Here is a 23,467-nt window from a genome sequence, read left to right as displayed (position 1 = left end):
GGTCAGATCGGGGTCAGTGGGTTTTTAAGTTGAAGATTACTGATCGGACAGACGAAGCAGATGTAGCCGACCAGATGTGGAGAAAAACATTTGAATGCAGATTTTGATGATTTTCAGGCATTTGTTCTTCAGGGATTAAAATAACACAGGACTCATGATCTACTTCTGATCTGGTGTTGGCGAAGATAAGCTTCTTGATATGGCTTGACGTTTTTTCATGAACTACATATCCATCCTCGAGCACAACCATAAGACAGTTTTTTTGGATGCAATTTAGTTTTCGGGGGATTGAGATTGTTGATACTGGTCTTGTTTTTTCTCAGCCTTAATATTCTACACTGCATGTATGTTGGACAATTCTGGCAGGCAGTCGGAGAAGGTGATACACATGTGCAATTGAAATTATCTGATGTTGGCATGTTTGGTCAAAATTCCATGTTTGTAAAAACATGGAATTTTGAATGACTGGTCTATAATCCCCATGTTTTTTTCCAACCACATGTAGTAGAGTTCATTCCAACTGTAATGTCCTGGACTCTATAGGATTATCTCCTGCTCTCCATTCACTGGTGACACACACACACACACACATTCACACACCCCATGAAACTGTTAAGTGAGGTGGGACCTACACATGCACTCAAGCCAGACGCGCGCACGCTATCGAGCTTTGTGCCACCAAGGTTTAGGGCAGAGGTTCGGTTGCGCGCACGCACAGGCGCACAGTTATTCCTACCGTTTATTTTGCTCATGTGGATTCAATATTTAGTTCCCTGTCGCGTACAAAAATATAAAAACTGAGACACACAAACACATTGCCCCCCCATGGTACAGGTGCAGTATGTGGCGCATGAACCGGAGTTGTGCGTGTGTGCTTTAGTAACGAACATCCATGCACAGGCTGCTGAAACCATCCAGGAGTCTCCATGACCATATGAGCAGGTTCAAGAAGAAGGGACGCACTGTGCGCGCAAGCACACGCACTCCTCGCTTTGTCCATATATGTCTCGTGGTACAGGCGCAGCATGTGGCGCACACACCGGAGCCGAGGCGCAGTGTGATGTGCGTGCGTGCATTCATGACTAGCTTCTCACAGGCTGCTGAAATCATGCAGGAGCCTCCATGAACATTTGATAAGGAGACACACACCGTGAGCACGCAGGCACAAGTTTTCCCTCTCTCTCTCTCACACACACACTCACACTCACGCACACACACACACACAGTATATCTGTCTCTCTTACTCTGGCAACACTCACGCGCTTTCAACCAGGGTGCAGACCCGCTGCTGAAACGTAGCCTACCTATACTGAAAACACACACGCAAACACACACACACACACACACACACACACACACACACACACACACACACACACACACACACACACACACACACACAGAGAGCTTCTGTAACTTACACCGGGCTAATTTTGACCTTGCAATGTTCTCGCTGCTGCTTCTCCAACACACAGTATAGCACCTTCTCTGCACTCCCCACCCATCCCAACGGCCCCTCCACACACACACACACACACACACACACACACACACACACCGCCCCATTTCAGCAGCCCAGCCCGAGATCTACAAATAACTGTATACCTTTGCACCTCTTTCACCCTGATCAGCCACCTCCATCCCTCCATCCAGCAGACACAGACAGATGGAGAGAATCAGAACGGACAGAGGTATATGTGTATATGTATATGGAGGGAGAGAGAGGGGGACAAAGAGGAGGACAGGAGCGAGCCAACATTATGAACGGATGAAACTTTACCTCTCTCCGGATGCGGGTCCTTTGGTTCACCGGCTGTCAGGGCGCAATTAACTTTCCACATCCCATAATTAAAGCGCAGATGTAACTCCACACAGATTGGATCCAGACAACACAACAATCCCCGTGTGTGTGTGTGTGTGTGTGTTGAGGTAAATGCGTGTATTATCCTGCGGCTGGGTGTAAATTCCTCACGGATGTTTTTACAGTTCAATCCGCTCTTCCAGAAGGGTGCGTCCGTTTTGCATTCTCACAGCGCCCGACGGCTCCATCCTCCACTTCTCCCTCCTCTCTGACTCTCTCCCTCCCCGCGGTTCCCCCCCGGTTTCATCCCTCCATCCAAGAATCCCATCCGAGAGGACCCTGAAATGATTTCCCTCCCCTCTTTCTCTCTTTTATCTCCCTCTTTCGCTTCTTCCCTCCCTGTCCTCCTCCTCCTCTCCTCGCTGCCCCGGTGCAGGTGAAAAGGGAAAAATTAAAAATTCCACCACAAGAAGAACAAATATATCCAAGAAAAAAAAGGGTGGAAAAGTCTGCAGATCCCAGGGAGAAGGGCGAGAGCGACTTGTGATGCTTTGAAAGCACTGATAGAATCCTCTGTGCTCGCTCCCCTGCTGTGCGAGACACCGCTCAACCTTTTCTGAGAAGATTTTTGGATTTTCACTTCAGTCTCTCTCTCTCTCTCTCTCTCTCTCTCTCCCCCAGTCTGTGTGAACCTCGCTCACCCTCCGTTAACTCGACTCAGTGCGTCTCCTCTGCGGATGAAGAGAATAGAAAATAAAAAAAAGAATAGAGGGAAAGATTATAAGAGGATATCTATGTGTATGTATGGTTCCGGTAAAGCTGTGTCCCGGCCAGCCGCACCGTAATAAAAGCGTAACGGCGCAGCCCCCTGATCCTCGGTCCTCTCCGGTCTCCTCTCTCCTGCTCCGTTAATCCACACAGCGCAGCGCAGCGCAACACACCGGCAGCTCCCACACAATACAACCATCACACTTCCTCTAAGGCTTTTCACAATAAACACTGTGCTTTGGCCAATTTGTCAACAATTATAGATGTGTACACCCTCTAAGATAAGTGATGTATGTTGTCTCCTTCATGCATTATCTCTGCACAAATGTTATATTTACAAGTGTAACATGTTTAGTCCAGCTCTCTCTCTCCCTCTCTCTCTCTGTGCTTTGGTCCAACTGCCCCAGGCGTTTACGGCCCCCAACAGCTCTGTAACCCCTCCATAGAGTATATGAGTATGAGAGTATATGTTTAATTCAAACACCATAAAGTGACCATATACACATTGCAAATGATGATATTTGCTATAGTGCTTGTGGGCAAAAGGCTGATGGCTGGATATTATTAAATTCTAGTAATCCAGGAATGCATTTTACATGTGACCTTAAACTTCATTTAAATAAGGAGAGGCCTGTGTTTTAATTAATTCAGTACTTATTATAAGCTGAGCTGGGGGAGCCGGAGCCGATTGTCATTGGGCGAGAGGCAGGGTCCACCCTGGACAGGTTGCCAGCCTATCAAAGGGCCAACACAAACCACCATACCCTAATCTTCATGTCTTTAGAAGCCAGATTGTCCAAGGAATTCCCACGCACAAGGAGATCAAGACACCTCCACACAGAAAGACCTCTGCCAAACTGGGACCCCCTCCTGTATTTTTAATGAACTTTTAAGTGTCTGTTGTTTTCACTTTACACATGCTTTACAAGCAGTGGAGTTACACCTACAGAGAAATGTATACAAAACTTTGCATTCCAATTCATATGTAAAATGTTGTCAAGTTGTAAGTAAACTATTATAATAAGTGTTTTCATCATTCGAATTGGAAGAGTAAGTTCACATTGGTGACATCTTAGGAAACATGTTACTACCACAATCTGATGTGAAAACAAAAAGGTCTTTAGATAATAAATGATAAGTGTAGCCTGTAGAAAATGTGCTCAGAACCAAAGCTATGTTAGATCAATAGTACATCTATCTATCTATGTAACATCCAGAGTCATTAAAACAATACATGAGTCTGTTCCTCTCACTTGCTTTAAAATAAAGTATAAATAATATGAAAAAATTATGTTGTATGTGCTTTCACCAACTTTACCAAACCTCAAAATTATTCTATTATTATGCACCTCAACCAGGTTTCAAATAGAACATTACCCCACACTGGCTTTTATTTTGAAGTACAGATCCACTTATTTCCAGACTGCACCATGATAATCCTTCGTAGCTTTACGCACCTGCATAGAAGTTGTAGAAACCCTCTCTCTCTCTCTCTCTCTCTCTCTGTCTCTCTCTCACTCTCTCTCTCTCTCTCTCTATCTTCCTATATCTTGCACTTTTAACTCACACAACTCTGCTGTCATTTCTCAGAGAGGTTGTTTTTCAACCCGCTCATCGAGAACCGTGGGAGACACTGAGGAGAGAAAGTGACAGACACACTTCTCTGGCCCACACGTGTGTAACCTCATCAGCAGATATCAGAAATACTTACTTTATCCCAGGGGGAAGTTTTGTATTATATGATGTATTATACATCACTCCCAGAGACACTGCTTCTCAACCATCTCTCCTCTTGTCTTTAGTTTTTGGAGAAAGGGAGTAATAGAAGCACTCCCTGCTCTCATATAGAATATTAATATATTAGACCTCTATAGAAAAGGTTATGGACAAAATAGATGGTTTTCAATTTGCAACAAATCATTGCGCATTGAAATTGGTATAACAAGGTGTGACACGAGAATTTTAAACAACAATTCAGTAAAATGATGGCTGATCTACAATGAAACAATATTTTGGATTGAATGTTTGGATTATTATAAAGTGGGTTTTTGTGTTTATGTGCCACATAAGATGCAGGAGGGGGTTTATTGCACTGATGCTTCTGTTAACATCTAGAGGACCGTATCAGCTCTCTGTGACATGAGAGACAACACTGGAGATATGAGGTTTCCTGTGGGCCGCTGATAAGCCTGATTGGTATCTGTGGGAGCACAGACTGGAAGTCCTGTGGTTTGGCTCCCGAGGAAGGTAAGGGGTGTAAAAGCGCCAATGGTGGAGGGCTTGCATCCCCTCCAGTTAGCAAAACCCTTAATGATAAATATTAACTGTTATAATATGTTAGGATGTATTAGGTATTTCTAATGTATATCAAGCTATGTTTCATTGGTAGGAAATAATACAATAGGGTTTATCCAATATGTCCCACCCAAAGTTACGCCCCTGGTGAGCGTGTGTGCCAATGGGGAGCAGGCTGTTGCAGGGTGAGAGGATGCATTTAAGAATCACTATTATTGGAAATACTTGATGAAATCTAATCCAAAGGTGAGGTCACAGTACAAAAATTCTTTTTTTCATTATTTTTGCTGCGATAGCTCACGTAAACGAATTAGGGGAATTGTACAAGAGGGGGAATCTGAGGAGGCTGTAATCCCATTACCTATAGATTTCATGTAAATTTGATGTGAGTGTTTTATGAACACAGACACAACATATGCAAGAGTTAGCATGTGGGGACGGGGGTTATACAATATGATCATAAAATGTTCTCCTCTGAACAAGCTAGAAACAATTGAGAATTTTGCGACATGCGAGCAGTGTTACCTCAGCGCTTCAGAATGATTGTTCATGACAATAAAGTGGCGTAATCTCATGGCTCCTGCCCTATCAGTTTATTGATTAGCTCTTAACGGTTGTTAAAGTCACTGAGACATTGACAGGGGGCTGATGGGATTGCTCCCTGCTGAATATCACAATTCATTTGCTAGCTAGGCGCTCATAAAGGTGACCGATCGAAAATTGGTTAACCATTTAAAGCCTAATCTTTTTTTCGTCCTCATTCAAAACCAGTCCTGAAATACCACTTTATTATGGCTGAGGGAGGTTTTATGGACAAACTGGATGCACTTGCTCTTTTGGTCCTCGGATACAAAACAAGTGTTTCCGAAGGATGCAGACTGCTGCCCAGCCGCAGTATATGTGCTGTCATATAAAATAGTCAGTGTTGGCTTAATGAAGGACTTTACCTGCTATGGTTGTGTACATGCACTGCAGTGAGCTCCCATATGCACTGTTTATGAAGTTATTGATTTGCCTTGGGAAGTGTAGGACACTTGGATATGGTGGACATAAAACACAGAGAGCAGAGCAATCAGCAGCCAATATACCCTCACAGGTTTACAGAGACAACATTGAGTTTCTGTCGAAAGTTTCTGAAGGTCACTACAATGTTTGCTACTAAACTGACTTCCTAAATTGTACATAATAAAATATAACAATAATCATAACATTTTTATTCTATATTTATATGTAACCTAATGCTAACCCTAACCCTAAAACCAAGTCCTAACTGTCAATCAGCCCACTGAAAAAGGAACGGTCAAAATGTCCTCACTTTCCGAAAAATGTCTTTACTCTGTTAAAATGGTCCTCACAAAGATATAAGACACACACGTTGCATTACTTTCCATCACATTTCAAATTATTAATAGACATACCACATATCTTAAGTGAATTGTTCTAAATATAAAGATTTCAAGCATGTGATATCAGTTTTGGTTAAATTTCCCGTCCGTTCAGTCACAAATTGCCCCCACTTCCTGTTACTTGTCAGGGCAGTGACACATACGCTTCGGTGACACACAACAATGTTCCTCACTCAGTGCATCAACCTGCGATCACGATTATATAAGGTTGTATTAAAATAGGTTTTAGGGATTTCTCCAGTGTACTTAGCAGGGAACCTGTCACGGCAGCAAATGGTTGCACAGATAGTACATGTGGTGTTGCCATGTTTATACAAATATGAACTGAAACACTGACACTGTTCTACATACGGTGTTAACTGTAATTGTTTCACAGCAGGTCTTCAGACGCTCAGATCACGTGACACATAAGTCATTTAATTTACATGAATGCCCCACAGACTGCATAGAAGGATCACATTAACAAAGAGCTGGAAATCACGACTACAGTATTTATGCCTAAGCTTAAAAAAACATATTGAAGGAAAATAATTTTATAATAATGCAAGGTGCTTAGCATATAAATGTGTCAGTTGTTTTGTATGTATCTTTATGGCTGATTTCATTGCACCATAAATCACTCTTTACAGCAATATTTTTTGTCATTCAGAGAGCGCAATTTATGTTCTTCCACATGGCACAAATGCAGGCAGGAAATTTGCCTGAAGGCAACACGATCAAACGCGGAGGAGAGTGAATGTGACACAGGACGGGGGGATTCTGAAGGACTCTAACCAGCCGAGAAGAAACAAGGAGCTTGTATATAATAGAGGGGTGGCTTCTGTTGCATGAATGTGGTTTGAAAACCCAGTACCTGAAAACTATATTATTTGCAAATTATGTCACAGACCAGTCCCCACAACTCGAAATACCGCTGACCTCTCACTTCCCCTGCGAGAATCATTTAAAACAATACAGGTAGGGAGAGTTTAAGAATGAGTTCTGCAAAAGTAAAGTCCAGGGCTGAAGACAAACCCTTTACTCAGACAATGCAAAAGCTTTTTATCCATAACACAACACAGAATCAAAAAGATTGAAGGTGACCCAATTTGCATTGTTGAGAAAAGCTAGGTATAACAAACATGTATCGTTATGAAGATAGAAAATTGTCTCCGAATTCAAGATTTTGGTCATATTGGTCATATCTTATTCAGGTCATTTAGATGAGATGAAAAGCTGTTAAGCTCTAACTGCTTCTTGACACCATTAGAAAATCTGTTTCAGCAATTAAAGGTACTTGATATTCAAAGACGTTGCTGCAAAGTGAAGCTCTCAATGGAACACGTGCGGCAGTTGCACCAGTGTTTGCGTCTGGAAACTGAGGTGTGCCCAGTTTCACTAACTCTCATTGGAGTTATTAAGGATTTGTAGGTTACAATTGAGATCACACATGATTCTGGTGTGGATAAATAAGTGGAAGTGCAAAGTATAAACCAGGAGTTTATTCTTTTGAATTCTGTCAAAATATATGCATGTATCAGTATCAAGGGGGTTTATAGGACAGACACTGGCTCGCAGCATTCGGCTGAAGATGATGCCTGAATTCAAAGTAGACTCTCAGCACAAAATCGTCAAACCATATCTTCCCTCTGAACTATGCCACTATTTCCAATGACAGTGGTCAATGAAATGGTGTCTTGGCACAACAGTTTCTTGGGACTGCTGGAGATCAGTCAAAATAAACATCTAAAACACAGAAACCATTGTTCGTACCCACAGTTCATGAAAATGTATAACAAGAGGGCTTTCTCCTAACAAGCACTGCACTGCTATGTCCGGTCACTGACCGATGCTCTTGACATTCTAAGCCACTAAAATTGCCGGCTTCCAGTGGTGCTGATCAGTGCATTGATTGCCCGATCATCAGGGGACCATGTTGGAAATGGTGGTAAGACTGAAATAATTGGATGGCTGGATAGAAATCCTCTCAGTGAGGCTTGGATCAGTGATCAGGAAACGCCTCTGATCTCCACAAGCCAATTCAAGAGGGGGGCTGATGGACTGACGGTACAGACATAGATATTTCTGCTATTACTTCAATACATTACCTTTATAGTAATGACCTATAATGTCAGAACTTCAACGTTCCTGACTTCCCATTACTGCCATCCCATGAATTGTATTTGTCACCCCGAAATCTTTTACAGCTTTTCTTTTAAATTCTCTCCACTTGCCAGAATTTGACTGGGTCAGGCATTGTTTTCCCAGAACGAGCTGCCACTAAAGCTGTAAAATCCCCAACCCCTGGTAGTGTTTGTGTCACACTCCATCCACTCAGGCAAAAGCTGGAGATGGGAAGCACAAAGGCTCTGTCAGTATCAACGTAAGCTGCTACAGCTTCAGCCTTCTGTCATTATGAATCAAGCTATTGATTAGCTGTTATGGCTATTGCAGAGAGTAGCAGATTATATTGGCTGAAATCCTTTAGCGCACAGGTGAGTGGTCAGGGAAGTACACACTCAGCAATGACTTAAAGCCTCAATCCAGGAATTCTTCCAGCTCATCTATTACCTGCACAGACAGTTTCCTTCAGTGAGAAGTGATGGCCTTGGAAATAGAATTTGGAGAATGGAATAGTTCTGAGCTGTTCATGAAAACACAAGTGCACCCACAAGAATGCACAATATGAACTGTTTCATTAATGCTTTATAGTTCTGTCTTTTTTATTTAAGCCCTAAATCTTTGACAGTATCTGAATTGTCATGAAGTCAGAATTATCAGTTGTGTTGCTAACACACTGAAAACTGTAAGAGGATATGTTGAGTAGCACAATACATCTTGATAGCTGCAGGCTGCAAACAAGCATAGATAGAGGCTAGAGTGGATATACACAAAGCTCATATCATATACAGTACACATATAAAGCTTGTACAAGCCACTCCATGTAAAAATTACAATTGCGATCTTAATGAAATCTATATAAACTCTACCTGAGCTCATACATTGTTCACATCTACATATTGAGTTTTACATTCTAGAATAGACTTCTTATAGAATTGAAATTCTCATAAAGCACTTTTGTAGTTTATCCACCACTGAAAGCGCTTTACAGAACAAGTCACATTCATCAATTCATACAGTGCTTCTATACACAGTGCTTTTTCTATCTTTCACTGCTGACAGGGTTCAGTGTCCTGCCCAAGGACACTTTGGCATGAGGACTGTAGGAGACAGGGATTGTACTACCAACATTCCAGTTAGTGAACGACCCGCTGTATCTCCTGAGCCACAACTAAGCAAACAATAAACAAGTCGGACACACTGATTAATCTCAGCATAAAGTATAAACCTACATGTGTGAATGTCAAGGGAATGTCGGAAAGTCCATCAATAGATGAACAATGTCTCTGTCTAATTTGATGATAGATGGTAATAAGTGGCATAGTTCATATACAATTAAAGAATACAATTTGAAAAAGATTAAGAATATGTTAAATATAATCAAGAAGACTGTCTTTAAAACTGATTGAGTATAAACTATGAATGAAGATGAAGTAGGTAGCACATAAGAAAGACATAGAGTGCAAACTAATGAGCATACTATTGCGATACCCACAACCCAGTCATTGTTCACAAATATAATGTCGTGGTGATGACATTTCATCATGAGGTTGATAAGGTGATGAATTAACTGCAGATCATGTCTCTAATCTTATTGGTTGCTAAGCATCACTACACTATATGACATCATTTTCCTTATTGAACTGACTCATGGTGAGATGTAATAAGTCCTGAAGCTGTTTTCTTTAACTATAGTAAACCTCCTCAGGGATTATAGTGAAATACTCTCATGCATACAAGACATGGTGAGGGGACATGGGAACATTCTATTCAGGCTCATTCTGACCACGTCTGTAGCCACGATACATTTGTGGTAGCACATAACACAAATAATGGAATAGCTAAAAATCTTATTTGTGTTATTATCCAATGTTCGAGAAATTGACAGAAATAACATATTCTGGCATTTGCGGTGAAACTGCTTGTCGTTACCATAGAAAGCAGACAAATCCCTCGGCCTTGGCCTTATTTGATCCTGTTGAGGAATTTCAGTTAATGAGAGTTCGCCCTGTTTCAGTGTAGCTGCTAACTAGAGATAATTTAAGCACCCAGGACAATATGCCAGCACAGAGAGACCTGCTGTGCAAAGGATGAGTGAGGGTTTCTAACTGCAGTCAAAATATGCAGCAGCTTACTCAAAGACTGAAGGAGAAGAGCTATTTATTGAGTAGCATGAACAGTAGTAAAATTACTTGAATCTTAAAAATGATATGAAATATGAATAATTGTTATTTACTACATTTTTAACAAATTAAGCTGTTAGAGAATTGAACCCCACTGCTGTCCAGGAAACTGTCTTAATGGTCAACATTGGTGTGGACCCAGAAGTAGATCAATAGCTCTTTTCCTACATGAGCTTTTGCACTGAAATGTCATGATGGCAAAAACAGAAAGATAATGTCACACCTTACAACGACAGTATATGTTAAATAATATGTTTTTTATACTGTCAGTACACCGGCGTGAGTCTATGACCTGTTTTGAATGAAGTTTGACCCTAAGACAAAGGGAGGTGAAGTCAAACGTTCATTATTTGATGAGGTAATTTAAGCACATGGGTTCTCTTACCTAACATCGAAGCTTTCAACCATATCTCATGGGTTTTAAGTCATCAACTAGAGCTGGCTCAGGCATGTGATATTGAACACAGTGCAGCACGTGACAAAGGTCAAGTGGTAACTCCCATCTCCGTAAAGGGTAGTAGCTGCTGTGTGATGTGATTGGCCTCTTTGAGCTCCTTTCTGATGCCAGTTTCTTGCCTTTCCTTCTCAGGTCAATCTCGTTGGGGGTCTTGGGAAAAGTGCTCCTTGACCAAAGAGAGATGTTCTTCTGCTCTTCTCACACTCTCTTCCCTGAGGCTCATTATGTTTCCCCAGTGGGGGGTTCTCCACAGCTTCATCTCAGGAAATGTGGTGTCCTCTGGATGAACCAGCAAATACCTTACAATGAGGTTTATGGTGAGCCCTGTGCCTAAGACTAGGGTGAGATGTTCAAAGACCGGTGGGATGGAATGGGGTCTTAAATACCCATCTCTTGCAGTCATTGGTCAGGAGGGCGATATACTGAACTCACCACTGAACGTTCATGTTGCCAGTGATGGCTGGTAGTGAGGGTATTGGTTCAAGTGTGGTGACTTCCTGTACACTGATTTGGGGATTTACATCGTCATCTACATAGTTGGAAGGGGCCAAGAATTATATCATTCCATTCTCCTCCCACTTTATTAATGAACTGCAATCTCATTCTTACCTATGTTTAATGACTTTGGCAGCTTCCTGGGCCATTAAACTATTGAGCATGGCATTTACACTGAAGGTTACCAGTTTGTGTGACGAGGCACCTTCCTGTTCTTGATGTAATGGTTCCTCTTTCCCGACAATGGAGTGTTTGCCTCTGTAAAGTAATTGACTGCTTTGTGCATAATACGCCCGATATGGAGATGATGGGTCTGAGCCTGGGCCTTTCCTCTTGTTTTACCGACAGGATGCCTTAGAACTTCGTCTTTGCCCGTATCATTTCCGAACATTTCTGAGTAAGATCTCTCAGTCATGACAGGTACTGCTTTGACATCCACAATAACTAACACACTCCTCTTGTCTGTTGCTAGAATGGTGATGGTGTGGTCCTTCTGAGGGTCAGACAAGTCTCTATGTCCTTCTTGGGTGATGTGGTACCTTGGGAGTTTTGTCGTCATCAAAACATTGGCTCCATTGCCCATTTCCTTTTGTTTTGTTCCTCCTCCAAATCAAGTATGATGCTTTGTTGTTGCTGTGACCATCTCATTGCTTAAATACAGTCCTTTCCAAAACACCGTTGCTTTTACCATGGTAGATTTTCATTCCTTCATGTCCAGGACCCACTTTTCCATATCTACATTCTTTGTGAACCAGGTCTATATTCACTGAATAAAGACATGTAAGCTTCAATGCTAAAAAAGTGGATTGGATTATCGTTATTAGATATAGTAATCTATATACTCTTTAGATTAGACAGTTTGTCTTCTGACTATGGCAAATAGCAAATCAGTATGTTCAAATTACAAGGATTAATGGCAAGAGAAAAAAATAAAATATAACTGTTAAATAATAACTGCAGTTTCATAGAAAAAACAGTCCATTGCTGAAGCACTTAAACACTAAAGTTGGCCTTTTATTCTGCTGTTGAATCATCTATAAGTGCATGAAGCATCTACAGATACAGTATGAGGTTCATTAGCAGGCAAACTTTTGACAGCTCTGACACAGTCAACTTTGTTCTGGAATAATAAGGCTGGGAAACATTTTCTTTCCAACAGCATGCACACAGACACACAGACACACACACACAGTGCCAAGTTAAAGTTATCTTTTTTTTCCATCAGCACATTGAAACAAAAAAACACTTTTTTCAAATTAATTCTCCAGTGCATGGGAATATAAAGTTTAATATTCCTGCAGGTACTATGTATTTTGTGTGAATTTTTCTTTTTTGTGTTTGAAGACGTAAACCTGCACTTTCAGACCCAACTGTAAGGAAACATGATTTCTTCTGATAGCAACTGGGTAATACTAGACGCTCTGTGAACTTCAGTGCTGAGTGCTTGGTACAATAAAATGTTATTAAATCGGGATTGGCTGTTACAGGATGTAAATACTTCATTGACTTTGTGTTGCCACCGAAAGCTGCGGGAAACTGTCCGTCTTGACTGTTAATTCTAATTCCTGCTTCTGCCGCCTTCTTGTGTCAACTCTTCAGGCGCGGCACAGTTAATCTGAAAAATGCTTACTGTCTATGGAAAAAAGAAACGCTGAATCTTACATCTGGAACCAAAGTCACCAGAAATTATTATACCACTTCAGAAATCTCACTTGAAGTGACATTACAGACGTCTTTGTGCCTGCTCACACAAAATATTACGCAAACCAAATTAGTAGTACTGACATTTTTTATCAGTAACCTGGTGAAAACTGTTGGATAGGGCACAGTCACCACAGTAATATAAATAAAACTTACAATTGTATGATGCAGAGATATCATTAAATATTTATCAAGGTTTTCCTGAATAAATAGTAAAATCTCTAATTTTTCAAAATTTTAGGCTACGTATCAATGTATCTTGGAAAGAGGAAAGTGGAGTAAATAAGTTCATCTTTAATATAGGTTTCACAAATATATAATCGATACTTATTTTGGCTCATCAGCATCACATTATCATAAATATCAAGACTTTGAAAAGATTGTGTAAGGAACTGTCTATTCTGACACACAGGAAATATTTGGTTGTTGTCGATTGCCTTTGTTCCCTCTGGAGTCTAACCAACAATAAACAAACGTTCCTCATTTGCTTATTATTAAATTTCGTAAAATTACATTTACAAAATTACTTTTCTCACAATGTTTTAATTACAACTGTATTGTACTAGTTTAATTACGACTACAGTGTTATAAAAGTATGACTATATTTCTGTATAATTCCAACTTTATTCATTTAAAATGATTACATATTTTTTGTAAGATTTTGACTTTTCTAGTAAGACTGAGTTTCTTCTCAATTAAAACTTATTTTCATAACATTAAGACTTTATTTTTGTAAGGTTACAACTAAATGTTACAATGTTACAACTTTATTCTCAAATTTTTTTTTCATTTTTCTGTCCTCTTTATTTATCATAACCGGTGGTAGTTGATCGAATGAGCTCCAACTGTCTCCAGTTTTGTTAACAGATTGCTATCACGTGAGCATTCATTCGTTTTCCTCCAAAGACCCCTCAGTGTGCGCAGCCATAAGCTTATTGCAGTGTGCTGCCATTTTGCCTCTCACACCACAAACGTATCCCCGAGAGCGTTGTTAGTCATGTTTTCCCTTGTCGGGAAACTGCGCTTTGGGTCACAACATCTGCTCTGTAACCTAGGGAACTGCCCCTGTATGTATTTGACTATGTGAGCACCTTCCTCAGCCAGGAACATGCTCCATTCATGCCGAGATCAGTTCCTTACCCTTTCGCATCGCAATGTTATCTACCCTGACTCCGATAAGGCCTCAAAAGCGCGTCTATGTGTGTTTGTGCATGTGTGCGGGAGAGAGCGTAGTGCCAAACAGATAAGCCTTCCCTGCAAGCCTTTTATTCATGCAGCACCTAACAAGACAAGGCCGCAATCACTCTGAAACCATCTTTTACTTGTTTACACTCCAGCGTGACCAAAGAGAGCTTGTGTGTACATATGTTAATGAGTCTGCCCGCATTAATACGTATTAAATGTGTGTCAAAGGTTGTGTTCTTATCTGTCCTTACATGCACGCTCACATGGGCTTTATGCATGTGTAGACATATTTGCCTTTTTGTATTGATTGTGTGTTTCTGCATTGTGCCGTGTGCCTGTGTGTGTGTGTGTGTGCACTCTCACAGATAAGCCTCCCTTGCAAGCCTCTTATTCGTTCAGCACAGAACAACGACAAGGCTGGCATTACTAATAAACTCAGCGTCTGTGCTCTGATATGAGCAACGAATTCAGAGTTTCTCCAAGACTCGGGCAAGAGTGACGTGCTGTAAGCCCCAGAAACATTCCCAGAGAGGCAGAGGGGTGAGAAGACAAGATAAAAAAAAGAAAGTGAAGGAATTCACTTGAGTATTTACATGGCCCCATGCAGAGAGCGTGATAAACAGACTATTGACATTATTCTGCAAAACATGGCCTAAATACAGCATAGAGCGTCAAGGCAGCATTAAACCATTTCTGAGAAAGGCTGCACAGAAGAAAAGTTAAGACAGTGTGCCTCATGACTAATGCAGGGTGTGCCCTGACTTCGCCATTCATTTAAGCTGTGCGATAATTGTTTCTCCTTCTTTCTGAATCTTCAATTATCACATTTCGAAACAGCAAACAGCATTAAAATGTTGTATTCGCTATGATGAGGCTGGTTGTTAGAAGTGCTATGCAAGAGCTGATTCTCATTTCAGAATCAATTCCAAATTGCGTGACTCCTGAGAGTCAGTCGACAGTTCCCTTTCCTGTTAATAACAGTTCCTGTTATTGATGCATAACAAGCAAGAACACATTTTGGCAGTTTCAGGCCCATAAAACTGAAGGAAATCCAGTTTGGTTTTGCAAAACTGATTTTAAGGAGGTGATGTCTTAACACAAACCCATTCAAATGATAAGGCTGGTTGTATTTTGTATTATCTTTTTTTCAAGAAAAGCAACAACATATTGATCATATTTAATAGTATTGACTATGAAGCCTGGAGAAGCTTGTTCTTGTATTAGCAACATATTTTAACTATTTAAAGCGGGTTAGGAGTAATTAAATAGTAAAATAATGTTTAAAAATAAAAATAAAAAAAGGTTCTGAAAATAAATAGGAATAAAACTATACAAAACAAAGATAAGAAAAATACCGTAAGAGAAAATGTTTAAAAAACATTTATTAAAAACTGTTAAAATCAGGGATTCAAAGTCCTATAAAAGAATGTGTTTTAAGCACCATTCAAAAACTAGTAAAGTGCTGGCAAATCCAATCTCCTCAGGCAAGGAGTTTCACAGCCTCGGGGCCCTAATGGCAAAAGCTTGCTAGTTACCAGCCTTGACTTTGGAACTACAAGCATTGCTTGGCTGCTGTCGGGACTTTGAAAGTAAAATTTTAAGTATTGAAAGTCGATATCATTGTGATTAGATGGAGAGACGTGGCTGTAAACGCAACTGGTTATTCAGGCATTTAGAAGTTGATTGGTGATTTACCTCCAACGTAATGCGGCACACTTCTCTATATGGCAAACTATTGGAAAAGTTGTATTTTCTGATATGGTGATGCTACAGAGAGATTAATTGCCTCTGACTGTCTTCACTGGACACCACAATAGAAAGACGTCACAGACAATACACAGGAGTCAGTGAGTGGGAGAAGAAAAACAGGATGGAGTCAGCTCACTACGCTCCTGGAAAAAACTCGATAAACAGAAAAGACACAGTGAGAAGAAAATCATGAAGCCATTTCTCTACTACATGAAGACATTCATATGTTATCTTTCATTCATGACAGTCTCTGGTGATTCCATTGCTGTTTTTTACGTGATTCTTTTTGCTCATCTTCACTGTTAGCCACCGCTCTCTGCTCCCAGTTAATTTATTTTTCATTGTGTTGCGCAAAGTAAAAAACGGTCAGGAGAAGAATAAGAAGTCACAGTGTCACAGGAAGTGTTTACCATCACAGCAGTGCAGCGTGTTTGGCTATGGTGCTCTGCTAAAGCATGGATGTCTTTCCAGCAATGTTGCTGTGAAAATCTGTTTGACAGGCCATAGTAAACCTATTAATACCAGGGGGAGTTCTCTGGTTGTAGTAATTGACTTAGAAGGGGTGTTCCCCTGCTTTTCAGCCACTGTAGGCAAGAAGGAGAGCACAGAAAATAAGGGGAATGGAAAATAAATTCTGAGCCCCGGTCTATGTGCAGCAATCCTGAGAAATGTGGACATGTGAGGAAAACATTTCTCTAATCCTGAATAAAGCTTCGAGCAAACCGTGCAATGGCTTCAGGACAAGTCTGGAACTTACAATATAAAATGCCTTGAGATAATGTATGTTTTGATTTGAACATTAACATTAATTGAACATTACTTCGTCAAGCTTCTGTGGTCGTGCATGCAACAGGTCAACAACACACTACAGATCCATCCTTCCATCGATGAGCCTACAGCGCTAGTGACAGCTCTCACAGGATGTACAGGCTAACACAATAGCTGCGTCTCAATACAGCTGTCGCATCCTTCGGAAGACCTGGTCTACGCAGCCGGTGTCGGCTTCAAACTCAAACAGCCGCATAGACCACATTGCATCACCAGGTGGCCCCTCACCTACCACTACTGTCCAGACATCTGGAGTTCATGTCTGTGGACGTTTTTAATTTAGTGAAGTAGAATGCAAGCGAAGATTTTGGCATTAAACCAGTGATGAAACTGTGTCATAGTCGATCCTGAGTTTGTAGCGATTCAACAAATACATGTTGAGCAATTTCACTTCTGCACACACTTCCTTTTGGCACAGTAGGAAAAGACACGGGGTCACATCAGCAAACCATCAGTAAACAACATCTCTGAACTATGTAAATAAAAGATGCGAGATGTTTCACTGGGTACGTGAATTAAGTAATTGAAATTCATTCAATGTGCTTTGATAATGTCTGCAACCGATTTCAAACCTTAGGCCGGTGGTGTCAAACTCAATCACAGAGAGGACCGATTTAAAACTGGGACTACGTCGAGGGCCAAACAGGGTCAACATTTATTAAACAGGATAGACAGGATATTGGATGAAATTGGATGTGACAGAGCCAGATGTTTGGCATCCTTTCTTGGCTGCCAGTTCATTAATGTTTGGGGTTAGGATCTGTCCTGTGGAAACTTTCAAGATGGAGTGAAGGTGTGCGTCAGTGAGACGACTCCTCTGTGGGTTTTTGTTGATCTTCATCAAAGAGAAAAGCATGTGGGGGTGAGTTTGACATCTCTGCCTTGGGCCATCCAAAGTTTCAGTCTGCTCTCTGCTATGGTTCTGACTAAACTTGGACTAAGGCTGTTTCTGTTAAACTGAAAGAACGATGTGATTTGACAAGTCAGAAGTGTGGGAACTGCGGATTTGGAGAATCACGAACCTCTGTATATTAAAACTGTCATCTGTTTCCATGTTTTTATCAGAGAACAACAGTTGGCGAGCGTAGCAAACATCACACTTTCGACCCTTCCATAACAGAATGAGCGTTAATCACACCAGAACTGCACTGTGAAGTAAACATATTGCTGCTAAAGCATTTAGCGAGAGCCTTTTAGTGCGAGCTGCCGCCCCGCCTCAGTTATAACTACACTGGGGCTGGATGAACATTATCTGCTGTTTAATACATAAGGCAGTGATTAAAGGTCTGTCTATATTCATAACTGAACCCGCAGAGCTAAGAGAAGGAGCGGGGTCATTACAGGATAACGGAGATAGTAAATTAAACCAGAAGAACTTCCCTTCTAATCTCTTTCCTGTTCACCTCTTCTGCCCTCAACTTTACTTTTATCCATCCTCCCCCCCTCTCTGACAGGGAAGTGGTAGCTTTCCTCTCCCATTGAGATTTAACAGTTTGAGAGCTCAGCGCTCAGCACAACGGGAAGGCCCGCTGTTAAAAAGCTGGTTGATTGATTGATTTTTTGTCTCGAATGTTTTGTTGGTCATGGCCAGGTGAGGTGATCTGGGTCAGCTCTGTCGCGGCTTTCAGGAAGCGACATTGTTTTTGTCATTTAAATAGAAAAAGAGGAACGCTGTAGAAATTTGCACACAAAGTGACAGGAAGGTTTCAGCTTTCATCAATGTATTTTGTGAAACCTTCCTTTTTAATAACTGCTCTTTTCATCACTTGTAATGCCTTTTGGTTGGTACTGCCAGCTCATACATATTATGTGAAACAAGCCACATTCCCACTGTTCAGCTTTGATAGTGATGAGTTTTAAAGTATTGTGGCAGCTCAAGTAGACACTAGTCTACAATATACGTGAGCAGAGAAACAGGGCTCCTTGGTAATTTAACTTATCGTTGCTGATGGCGGTTCATCCATCAGGAAATCACAGGATGTGGTCACAGACATGGGCGATCCGCAGGACAAAGCCAAAAGTCCTCCTCAGGGGTGAGAGGGAGTTGAAGAACAGGCCATGATACTGCATGAGGTGAATTTGATTAAAAAATTGCTCCCCCACTCTGAACACACATGGATATAATTCAACAGGACTTACACTATCTGCACCTGCCTGAAAACTTTTTAATTGTTAAGTTTTCTTCTGTGTTAAAATAATTCACTGACGGTTGTCTGTTCATTACAAATAGTGACTGTTAATGTAGGTGAGTTTAAATTGTGTTTTATTACTTAAATAGAGGCTAAGCTTTTATACCACTGTAAACCCACCATGAGGTCACTCATTGCTTGGGATTTTGGCCATAGCCATCTTGTTTTTTTGAATCCAGAAGTAGCCATATTTGGAGGAGCAGAAGGTGGAGCTCGAGGACACAGAACAAACTTCTGCAGCCGGCAGCCATTTGGCATTACGAGTTGTAAATCACATGGCCTCCTCCTTCAAATACATACCATGCTTTATTATTTCACACTAAATGGCACCATATGTTAAAATATGAACATCATATTGTATTGAAGAAGACTTGAAACTAGCAATTGAGACTTGATAAATCAAGTGTGGAGTATAGGGACTGTGCTGGGAAGTGAGATAATACATGTTTCAAACATTGACAAGGCAACGGCTTCACTCTCTGTACCTAGAGTCAATGTCCACAGTTGTATACAGTTTGAGATTTGTAACATTTTCTATAATCCAATCAGTTCCCATATATCCATATTTGTATATATATGAGATTTACTGCATGTTGGTGGCGTAGCAGAAGCATTTTAAGCTAAATTTTAATAAGTTACATTTCATATAAAGATGATATAAAATGTGTTTGGGCAAACTAAAATTTGCAATAGTCACTGAAACTATTAATATGATGTGGGTGAGAAAAACATCCACAGAGCTAATTTTGTTTCCTTTCAATTTGCATGGTGCCTGAATCTAAATAAAGCAAATCTGCAACTAAGCACATGGTTGCATCTACACAGGAAAAGCAATCTGCATTCCTCCAATTGATCACAACGTTAATCTCTGGTATCGTCTTTTTGTGCACAACATAAAACATCTACAGTGTAATGCTGAGAAGAAGTTCATCATTAATGTCTCTTATGTGCAGTGTTTTAAGACTAAATGTTTAATATGCTTGTTATTTTTAGAGAGCTGCCTGCATTTATCCCTAAAAACACAGACAAGGAATTTCAGCCTTTGTGCTTTCCTTTTAAAATCAGACGTGGCTGTCACTTGTTCTTTGTCTCCCTCACTCTGTCCTTGACGGCTGCCGACAGACCCGGTTAGAAAAAATAACACATTGTTGTCACAGATGGACATACATTTTTTTTTTATTCTACTGACCGACAACTCCTTTGTTCACGTCACAAAAAAATGAGAGAGTTCCTTTCAGCAAAACTGCATTGGATAGTTTGAGTGTTCAGTAATTTCAGCAACATCAGTCCAGCTGACAAGAAAGTGGTAAAGACACTGCATTGTTTCTCTGAAGCTTCTTATAACCTTGTTTCATCTTTCTAAACTGAAGTTACAGTTACTAGGACTGACAGCTGTTTGTGTCCAAGAGTGTCGAACAAAACAATTCTTAATCGACTGCTTTGGCATTGAGAACAAGTGTGACCAGATGATCATAGCAGACACAGGAGAGCAGGGACATTTTGGAATTAGAGTTTTTTTTCTTGTGTCTTTTTTGTTCAAAAGAACAAATCATTTGGGTGAACAAACTGACTGAAAGCTCAACTGACCAGATCTTTTCAGGAGGTGATTCAGTTCAGTCAGCCACACACACACACACACACACACACACACACACACGACATTACTGTTTGGAAAAGTAGACATGTATAAGGATACGCTCACCAAAGGGACCTTTGTAGCAGTTTAAAATGCCTGATGGAATCTGCCCTGCAATATGAAAGACTCAGATCTTTGACGGCGAGTTGACATACTCCACAGTCATCAGTCACTGAGTCACACAAGACCTCCTCTCCTTCTCTGTGTCCCACTGTAGTGCGTTCAGTACATTTACTGAACGCACTACACAGCAAACGTGAGTCCTTATTTAACCCACATCTTAACGCCCGGGCCACACTGGCTGTGGCCCGGCTTGCTTCTGATCTTTGCATCACGTTAACAGAGTGGAGCATCTAAACTGCCTGCAGTTCAGCCGGGGTAATGACTATGAAAATAACGTTTCAACACAATTTAAATGTTTGTCTGTCGAATGTGTCACAGACATAAATGTTTGCAACACTTCATGTACCCATTTCAAAGTAAAAGCACTTCAGTGTTTCTGTTGACTGAATCCATTCATTTGTTTTAACAAGGCTTTGGTTGTTATTACCGGAAGATGCCCACTTCATACCATAGTGTCCTGGCATTTAGTTGAGTACATAACCCGACTTTTATTTGAAGCAATACAGTAGTTACACCAGCAGCAACACTGCAAAACAGCAGCAGACACACTGCCAGTGTGAACAACACACAAGCACAGCAGAGCCACACTGCAGCTGCTCTGCACCAGAAGTGAAGCCAGGGCACAAGATTCCTCCAGTGTGCTGCTCTCCCTCTTCTCCTCTAGAACAAGGAAGATGTTCTATAATCAATGTTTAGGTGTCACAAAAATATACTTGCTGTGATTAATTGGCAAGAGCTTTTAATCTGTTAAAGGTATCTATATTCAATGCAATTGTCCATGAACAACCAGCTGTGTTTCTGTACAGTCAGTTAATCAATATCACTGACTGACTCACTAAGTGAATGAACGCCCTGAGTGAAACTGAAACTTGAGAATCCTCCCCTCTACTTCTAGAAGAAAGATGTCCTTGATGTTTTATTTGATAATTAGGTGGTCCAAAAATATATGTGACCGCTTTTAGTTTGTCCAATTAAATTTGTTCGCAGTTTGCTAGTGTACAAGATGAAGAACGTTCATCTGTGTTTCGGGTCAGTCCCAGCTGGTGATTCAGTACAATGAAAGGAATTGTGATGCCCATCACTACATGGCCGTACCCCAAGGAAGTATTTTTTTAATGAGACATAACCTATCTAACTTAATGGTGTAAGCATATAAACACTGCACATAGTGAACCACCAGTCAATGTCATTTTTTCTCCCATAGGTATCACAGGTACAATCTTTAGTTCGTGCCAGTGCACCAACACAGTTGGCTTAATATGTTTTTTCCGATTCCATTACCCAGTCAGCTTATTGGTTGAAGGAGCAGGATTTGTGTCACACAACCGCCATCATTATAGACTTGGTCTGTCTCTGGTCCAAACGTAACAAAAATCTGACAAATCCTACCAGTGCCTCTCTGCTCACGAGCACAATGCATCTTGTTTGTTTGAGCCATACAAAACCTGCAGTGGAGAAAATGACATATTGTGTGTTACGTTTGTTGTTCGCTGGACTACTTATTTGCCAGGGACAGTGAGTCTCTGGAGTCTCTATTGATTGCTTAACAATCACATTGTGTTATGACATGTTTCTTACAAGTCGATATTTTCAGCACAGTATTTTCTCTTTACTTCAAATCTTTCTGTTGGCGTTTACAGTATATTAGTGTCTGAGTAAATGTTTGTAATATTAATTTGGGTAGGCAAAAAAGAAACAGAAAAAACACAACAGTGCAGGCCTCCTGAATCGTTCTGTCTGGGTGAATCAAGTCAACCTTGCTGAAATGAATGGCACCACCTGAGCGTGCATCCTGGACTGGGTAAACTTACTGAGGAGAAGCCACATCCATCACGACAGAGAATTTAGGCAAGGACAGAGACAGTAGCAACATGGAGGTTTGAAGAATAATTAGCATATGGCCTAAAAAAGCTGAAAGGACACACATGACAACAAGGTGAAACCAAAGTGTTGGAAATATCTTACCCTAGCAGAAGAGGAAAGGACAGGCCCTAATGATGGAGCTGTCAGTCCCCTGTGATCCTGAGTACAAACAAGTACAGAGGACATGATGAACCTGAAGGAGATTGTTATGGGTGTATTTCTGAAAGTGTCTCTGTAGAAATCCTCATCATCCAGAATTGTAGCCCAGCAGGAGGGGCACACTTACAAACACTTGTGGTCTAAAGCCCATGAGTGCCTTTTGTGCAGGAGAGGGATGAACTCTCAGCTCACAGACTTGACTTCAGGGACTAATCCTTAACTGAAAGATGCGACTTGGAGAATTTAGAAGAACCATTTATCTTCATTGCCAGCACATTATGGATCTCTTGCCTCAAGCATTTTGATGATTGGATGCATCCACACACTGACTTGCAGATGTATGCCCTCTGCCAACGGCAGCGGAAGGAGGCATAGCTCAAACGGCTCTTTCTACAATATTTCAAGTTTACACAGGCAACAGGAAAATGATGAAACACAACCAGGGCCAAGGAATGTAATTGTCATGCCAATAAAACTTCAACTTGGTTTGTCAGACAGGTTACTCATTCATCAATTTTTTTCAGTTTTG

General features: G+C 40.9%; 1 protein-coding gene across 3 annotated transcripts in view; it reads right to left on the bottom strand.

The window, feature by feature from the left end:
- Positions 1-2,721, bottom strand: part of lrfn5a (leucine rich repeat and fibronectin type III domain containing 5a) — a 125,064-nt gene extending 122,343 nt beyond the window's left edge. For 2 of the 3 annotated variants that reach the window (XM_020084854.2, XM_069536063.1), the window contains exon 1: positions 1,781-2,721. The gene's annotated coding sequence lies outside the window, so the exon portion shown is untranslated. The remainder of the gene's footprint in view (positions 1-1,780) is intronic. The other variant, XM_069536062.1, reaches the window with a different exon arrangement.
- Between the last annotated feature and the right edge of the window lie 20,746 nt (positions 2,722-23,467).

The sequence above is a fragment of the Paralichthys olivaceus genome, chromosome 12 (assembly GCF_024713975.1).
Source record: "Paralichthys olivaceus isolate ysfri-2021 chromosome 12, ASM2471397v2, whole genome shotgun sequence".
In the NCBI taxonomy this organism is placed as follows: domain Eukaryota; kingdom Metazoa; phylum Chordata; class Actinopteri; order Pleuronectiformes; family Paralichthyidae; genus Paralichthys; species Paralichthys olivaceus.
This window is presented reverse-complemented; position numbering and strand designations above follow the sequence as displayed.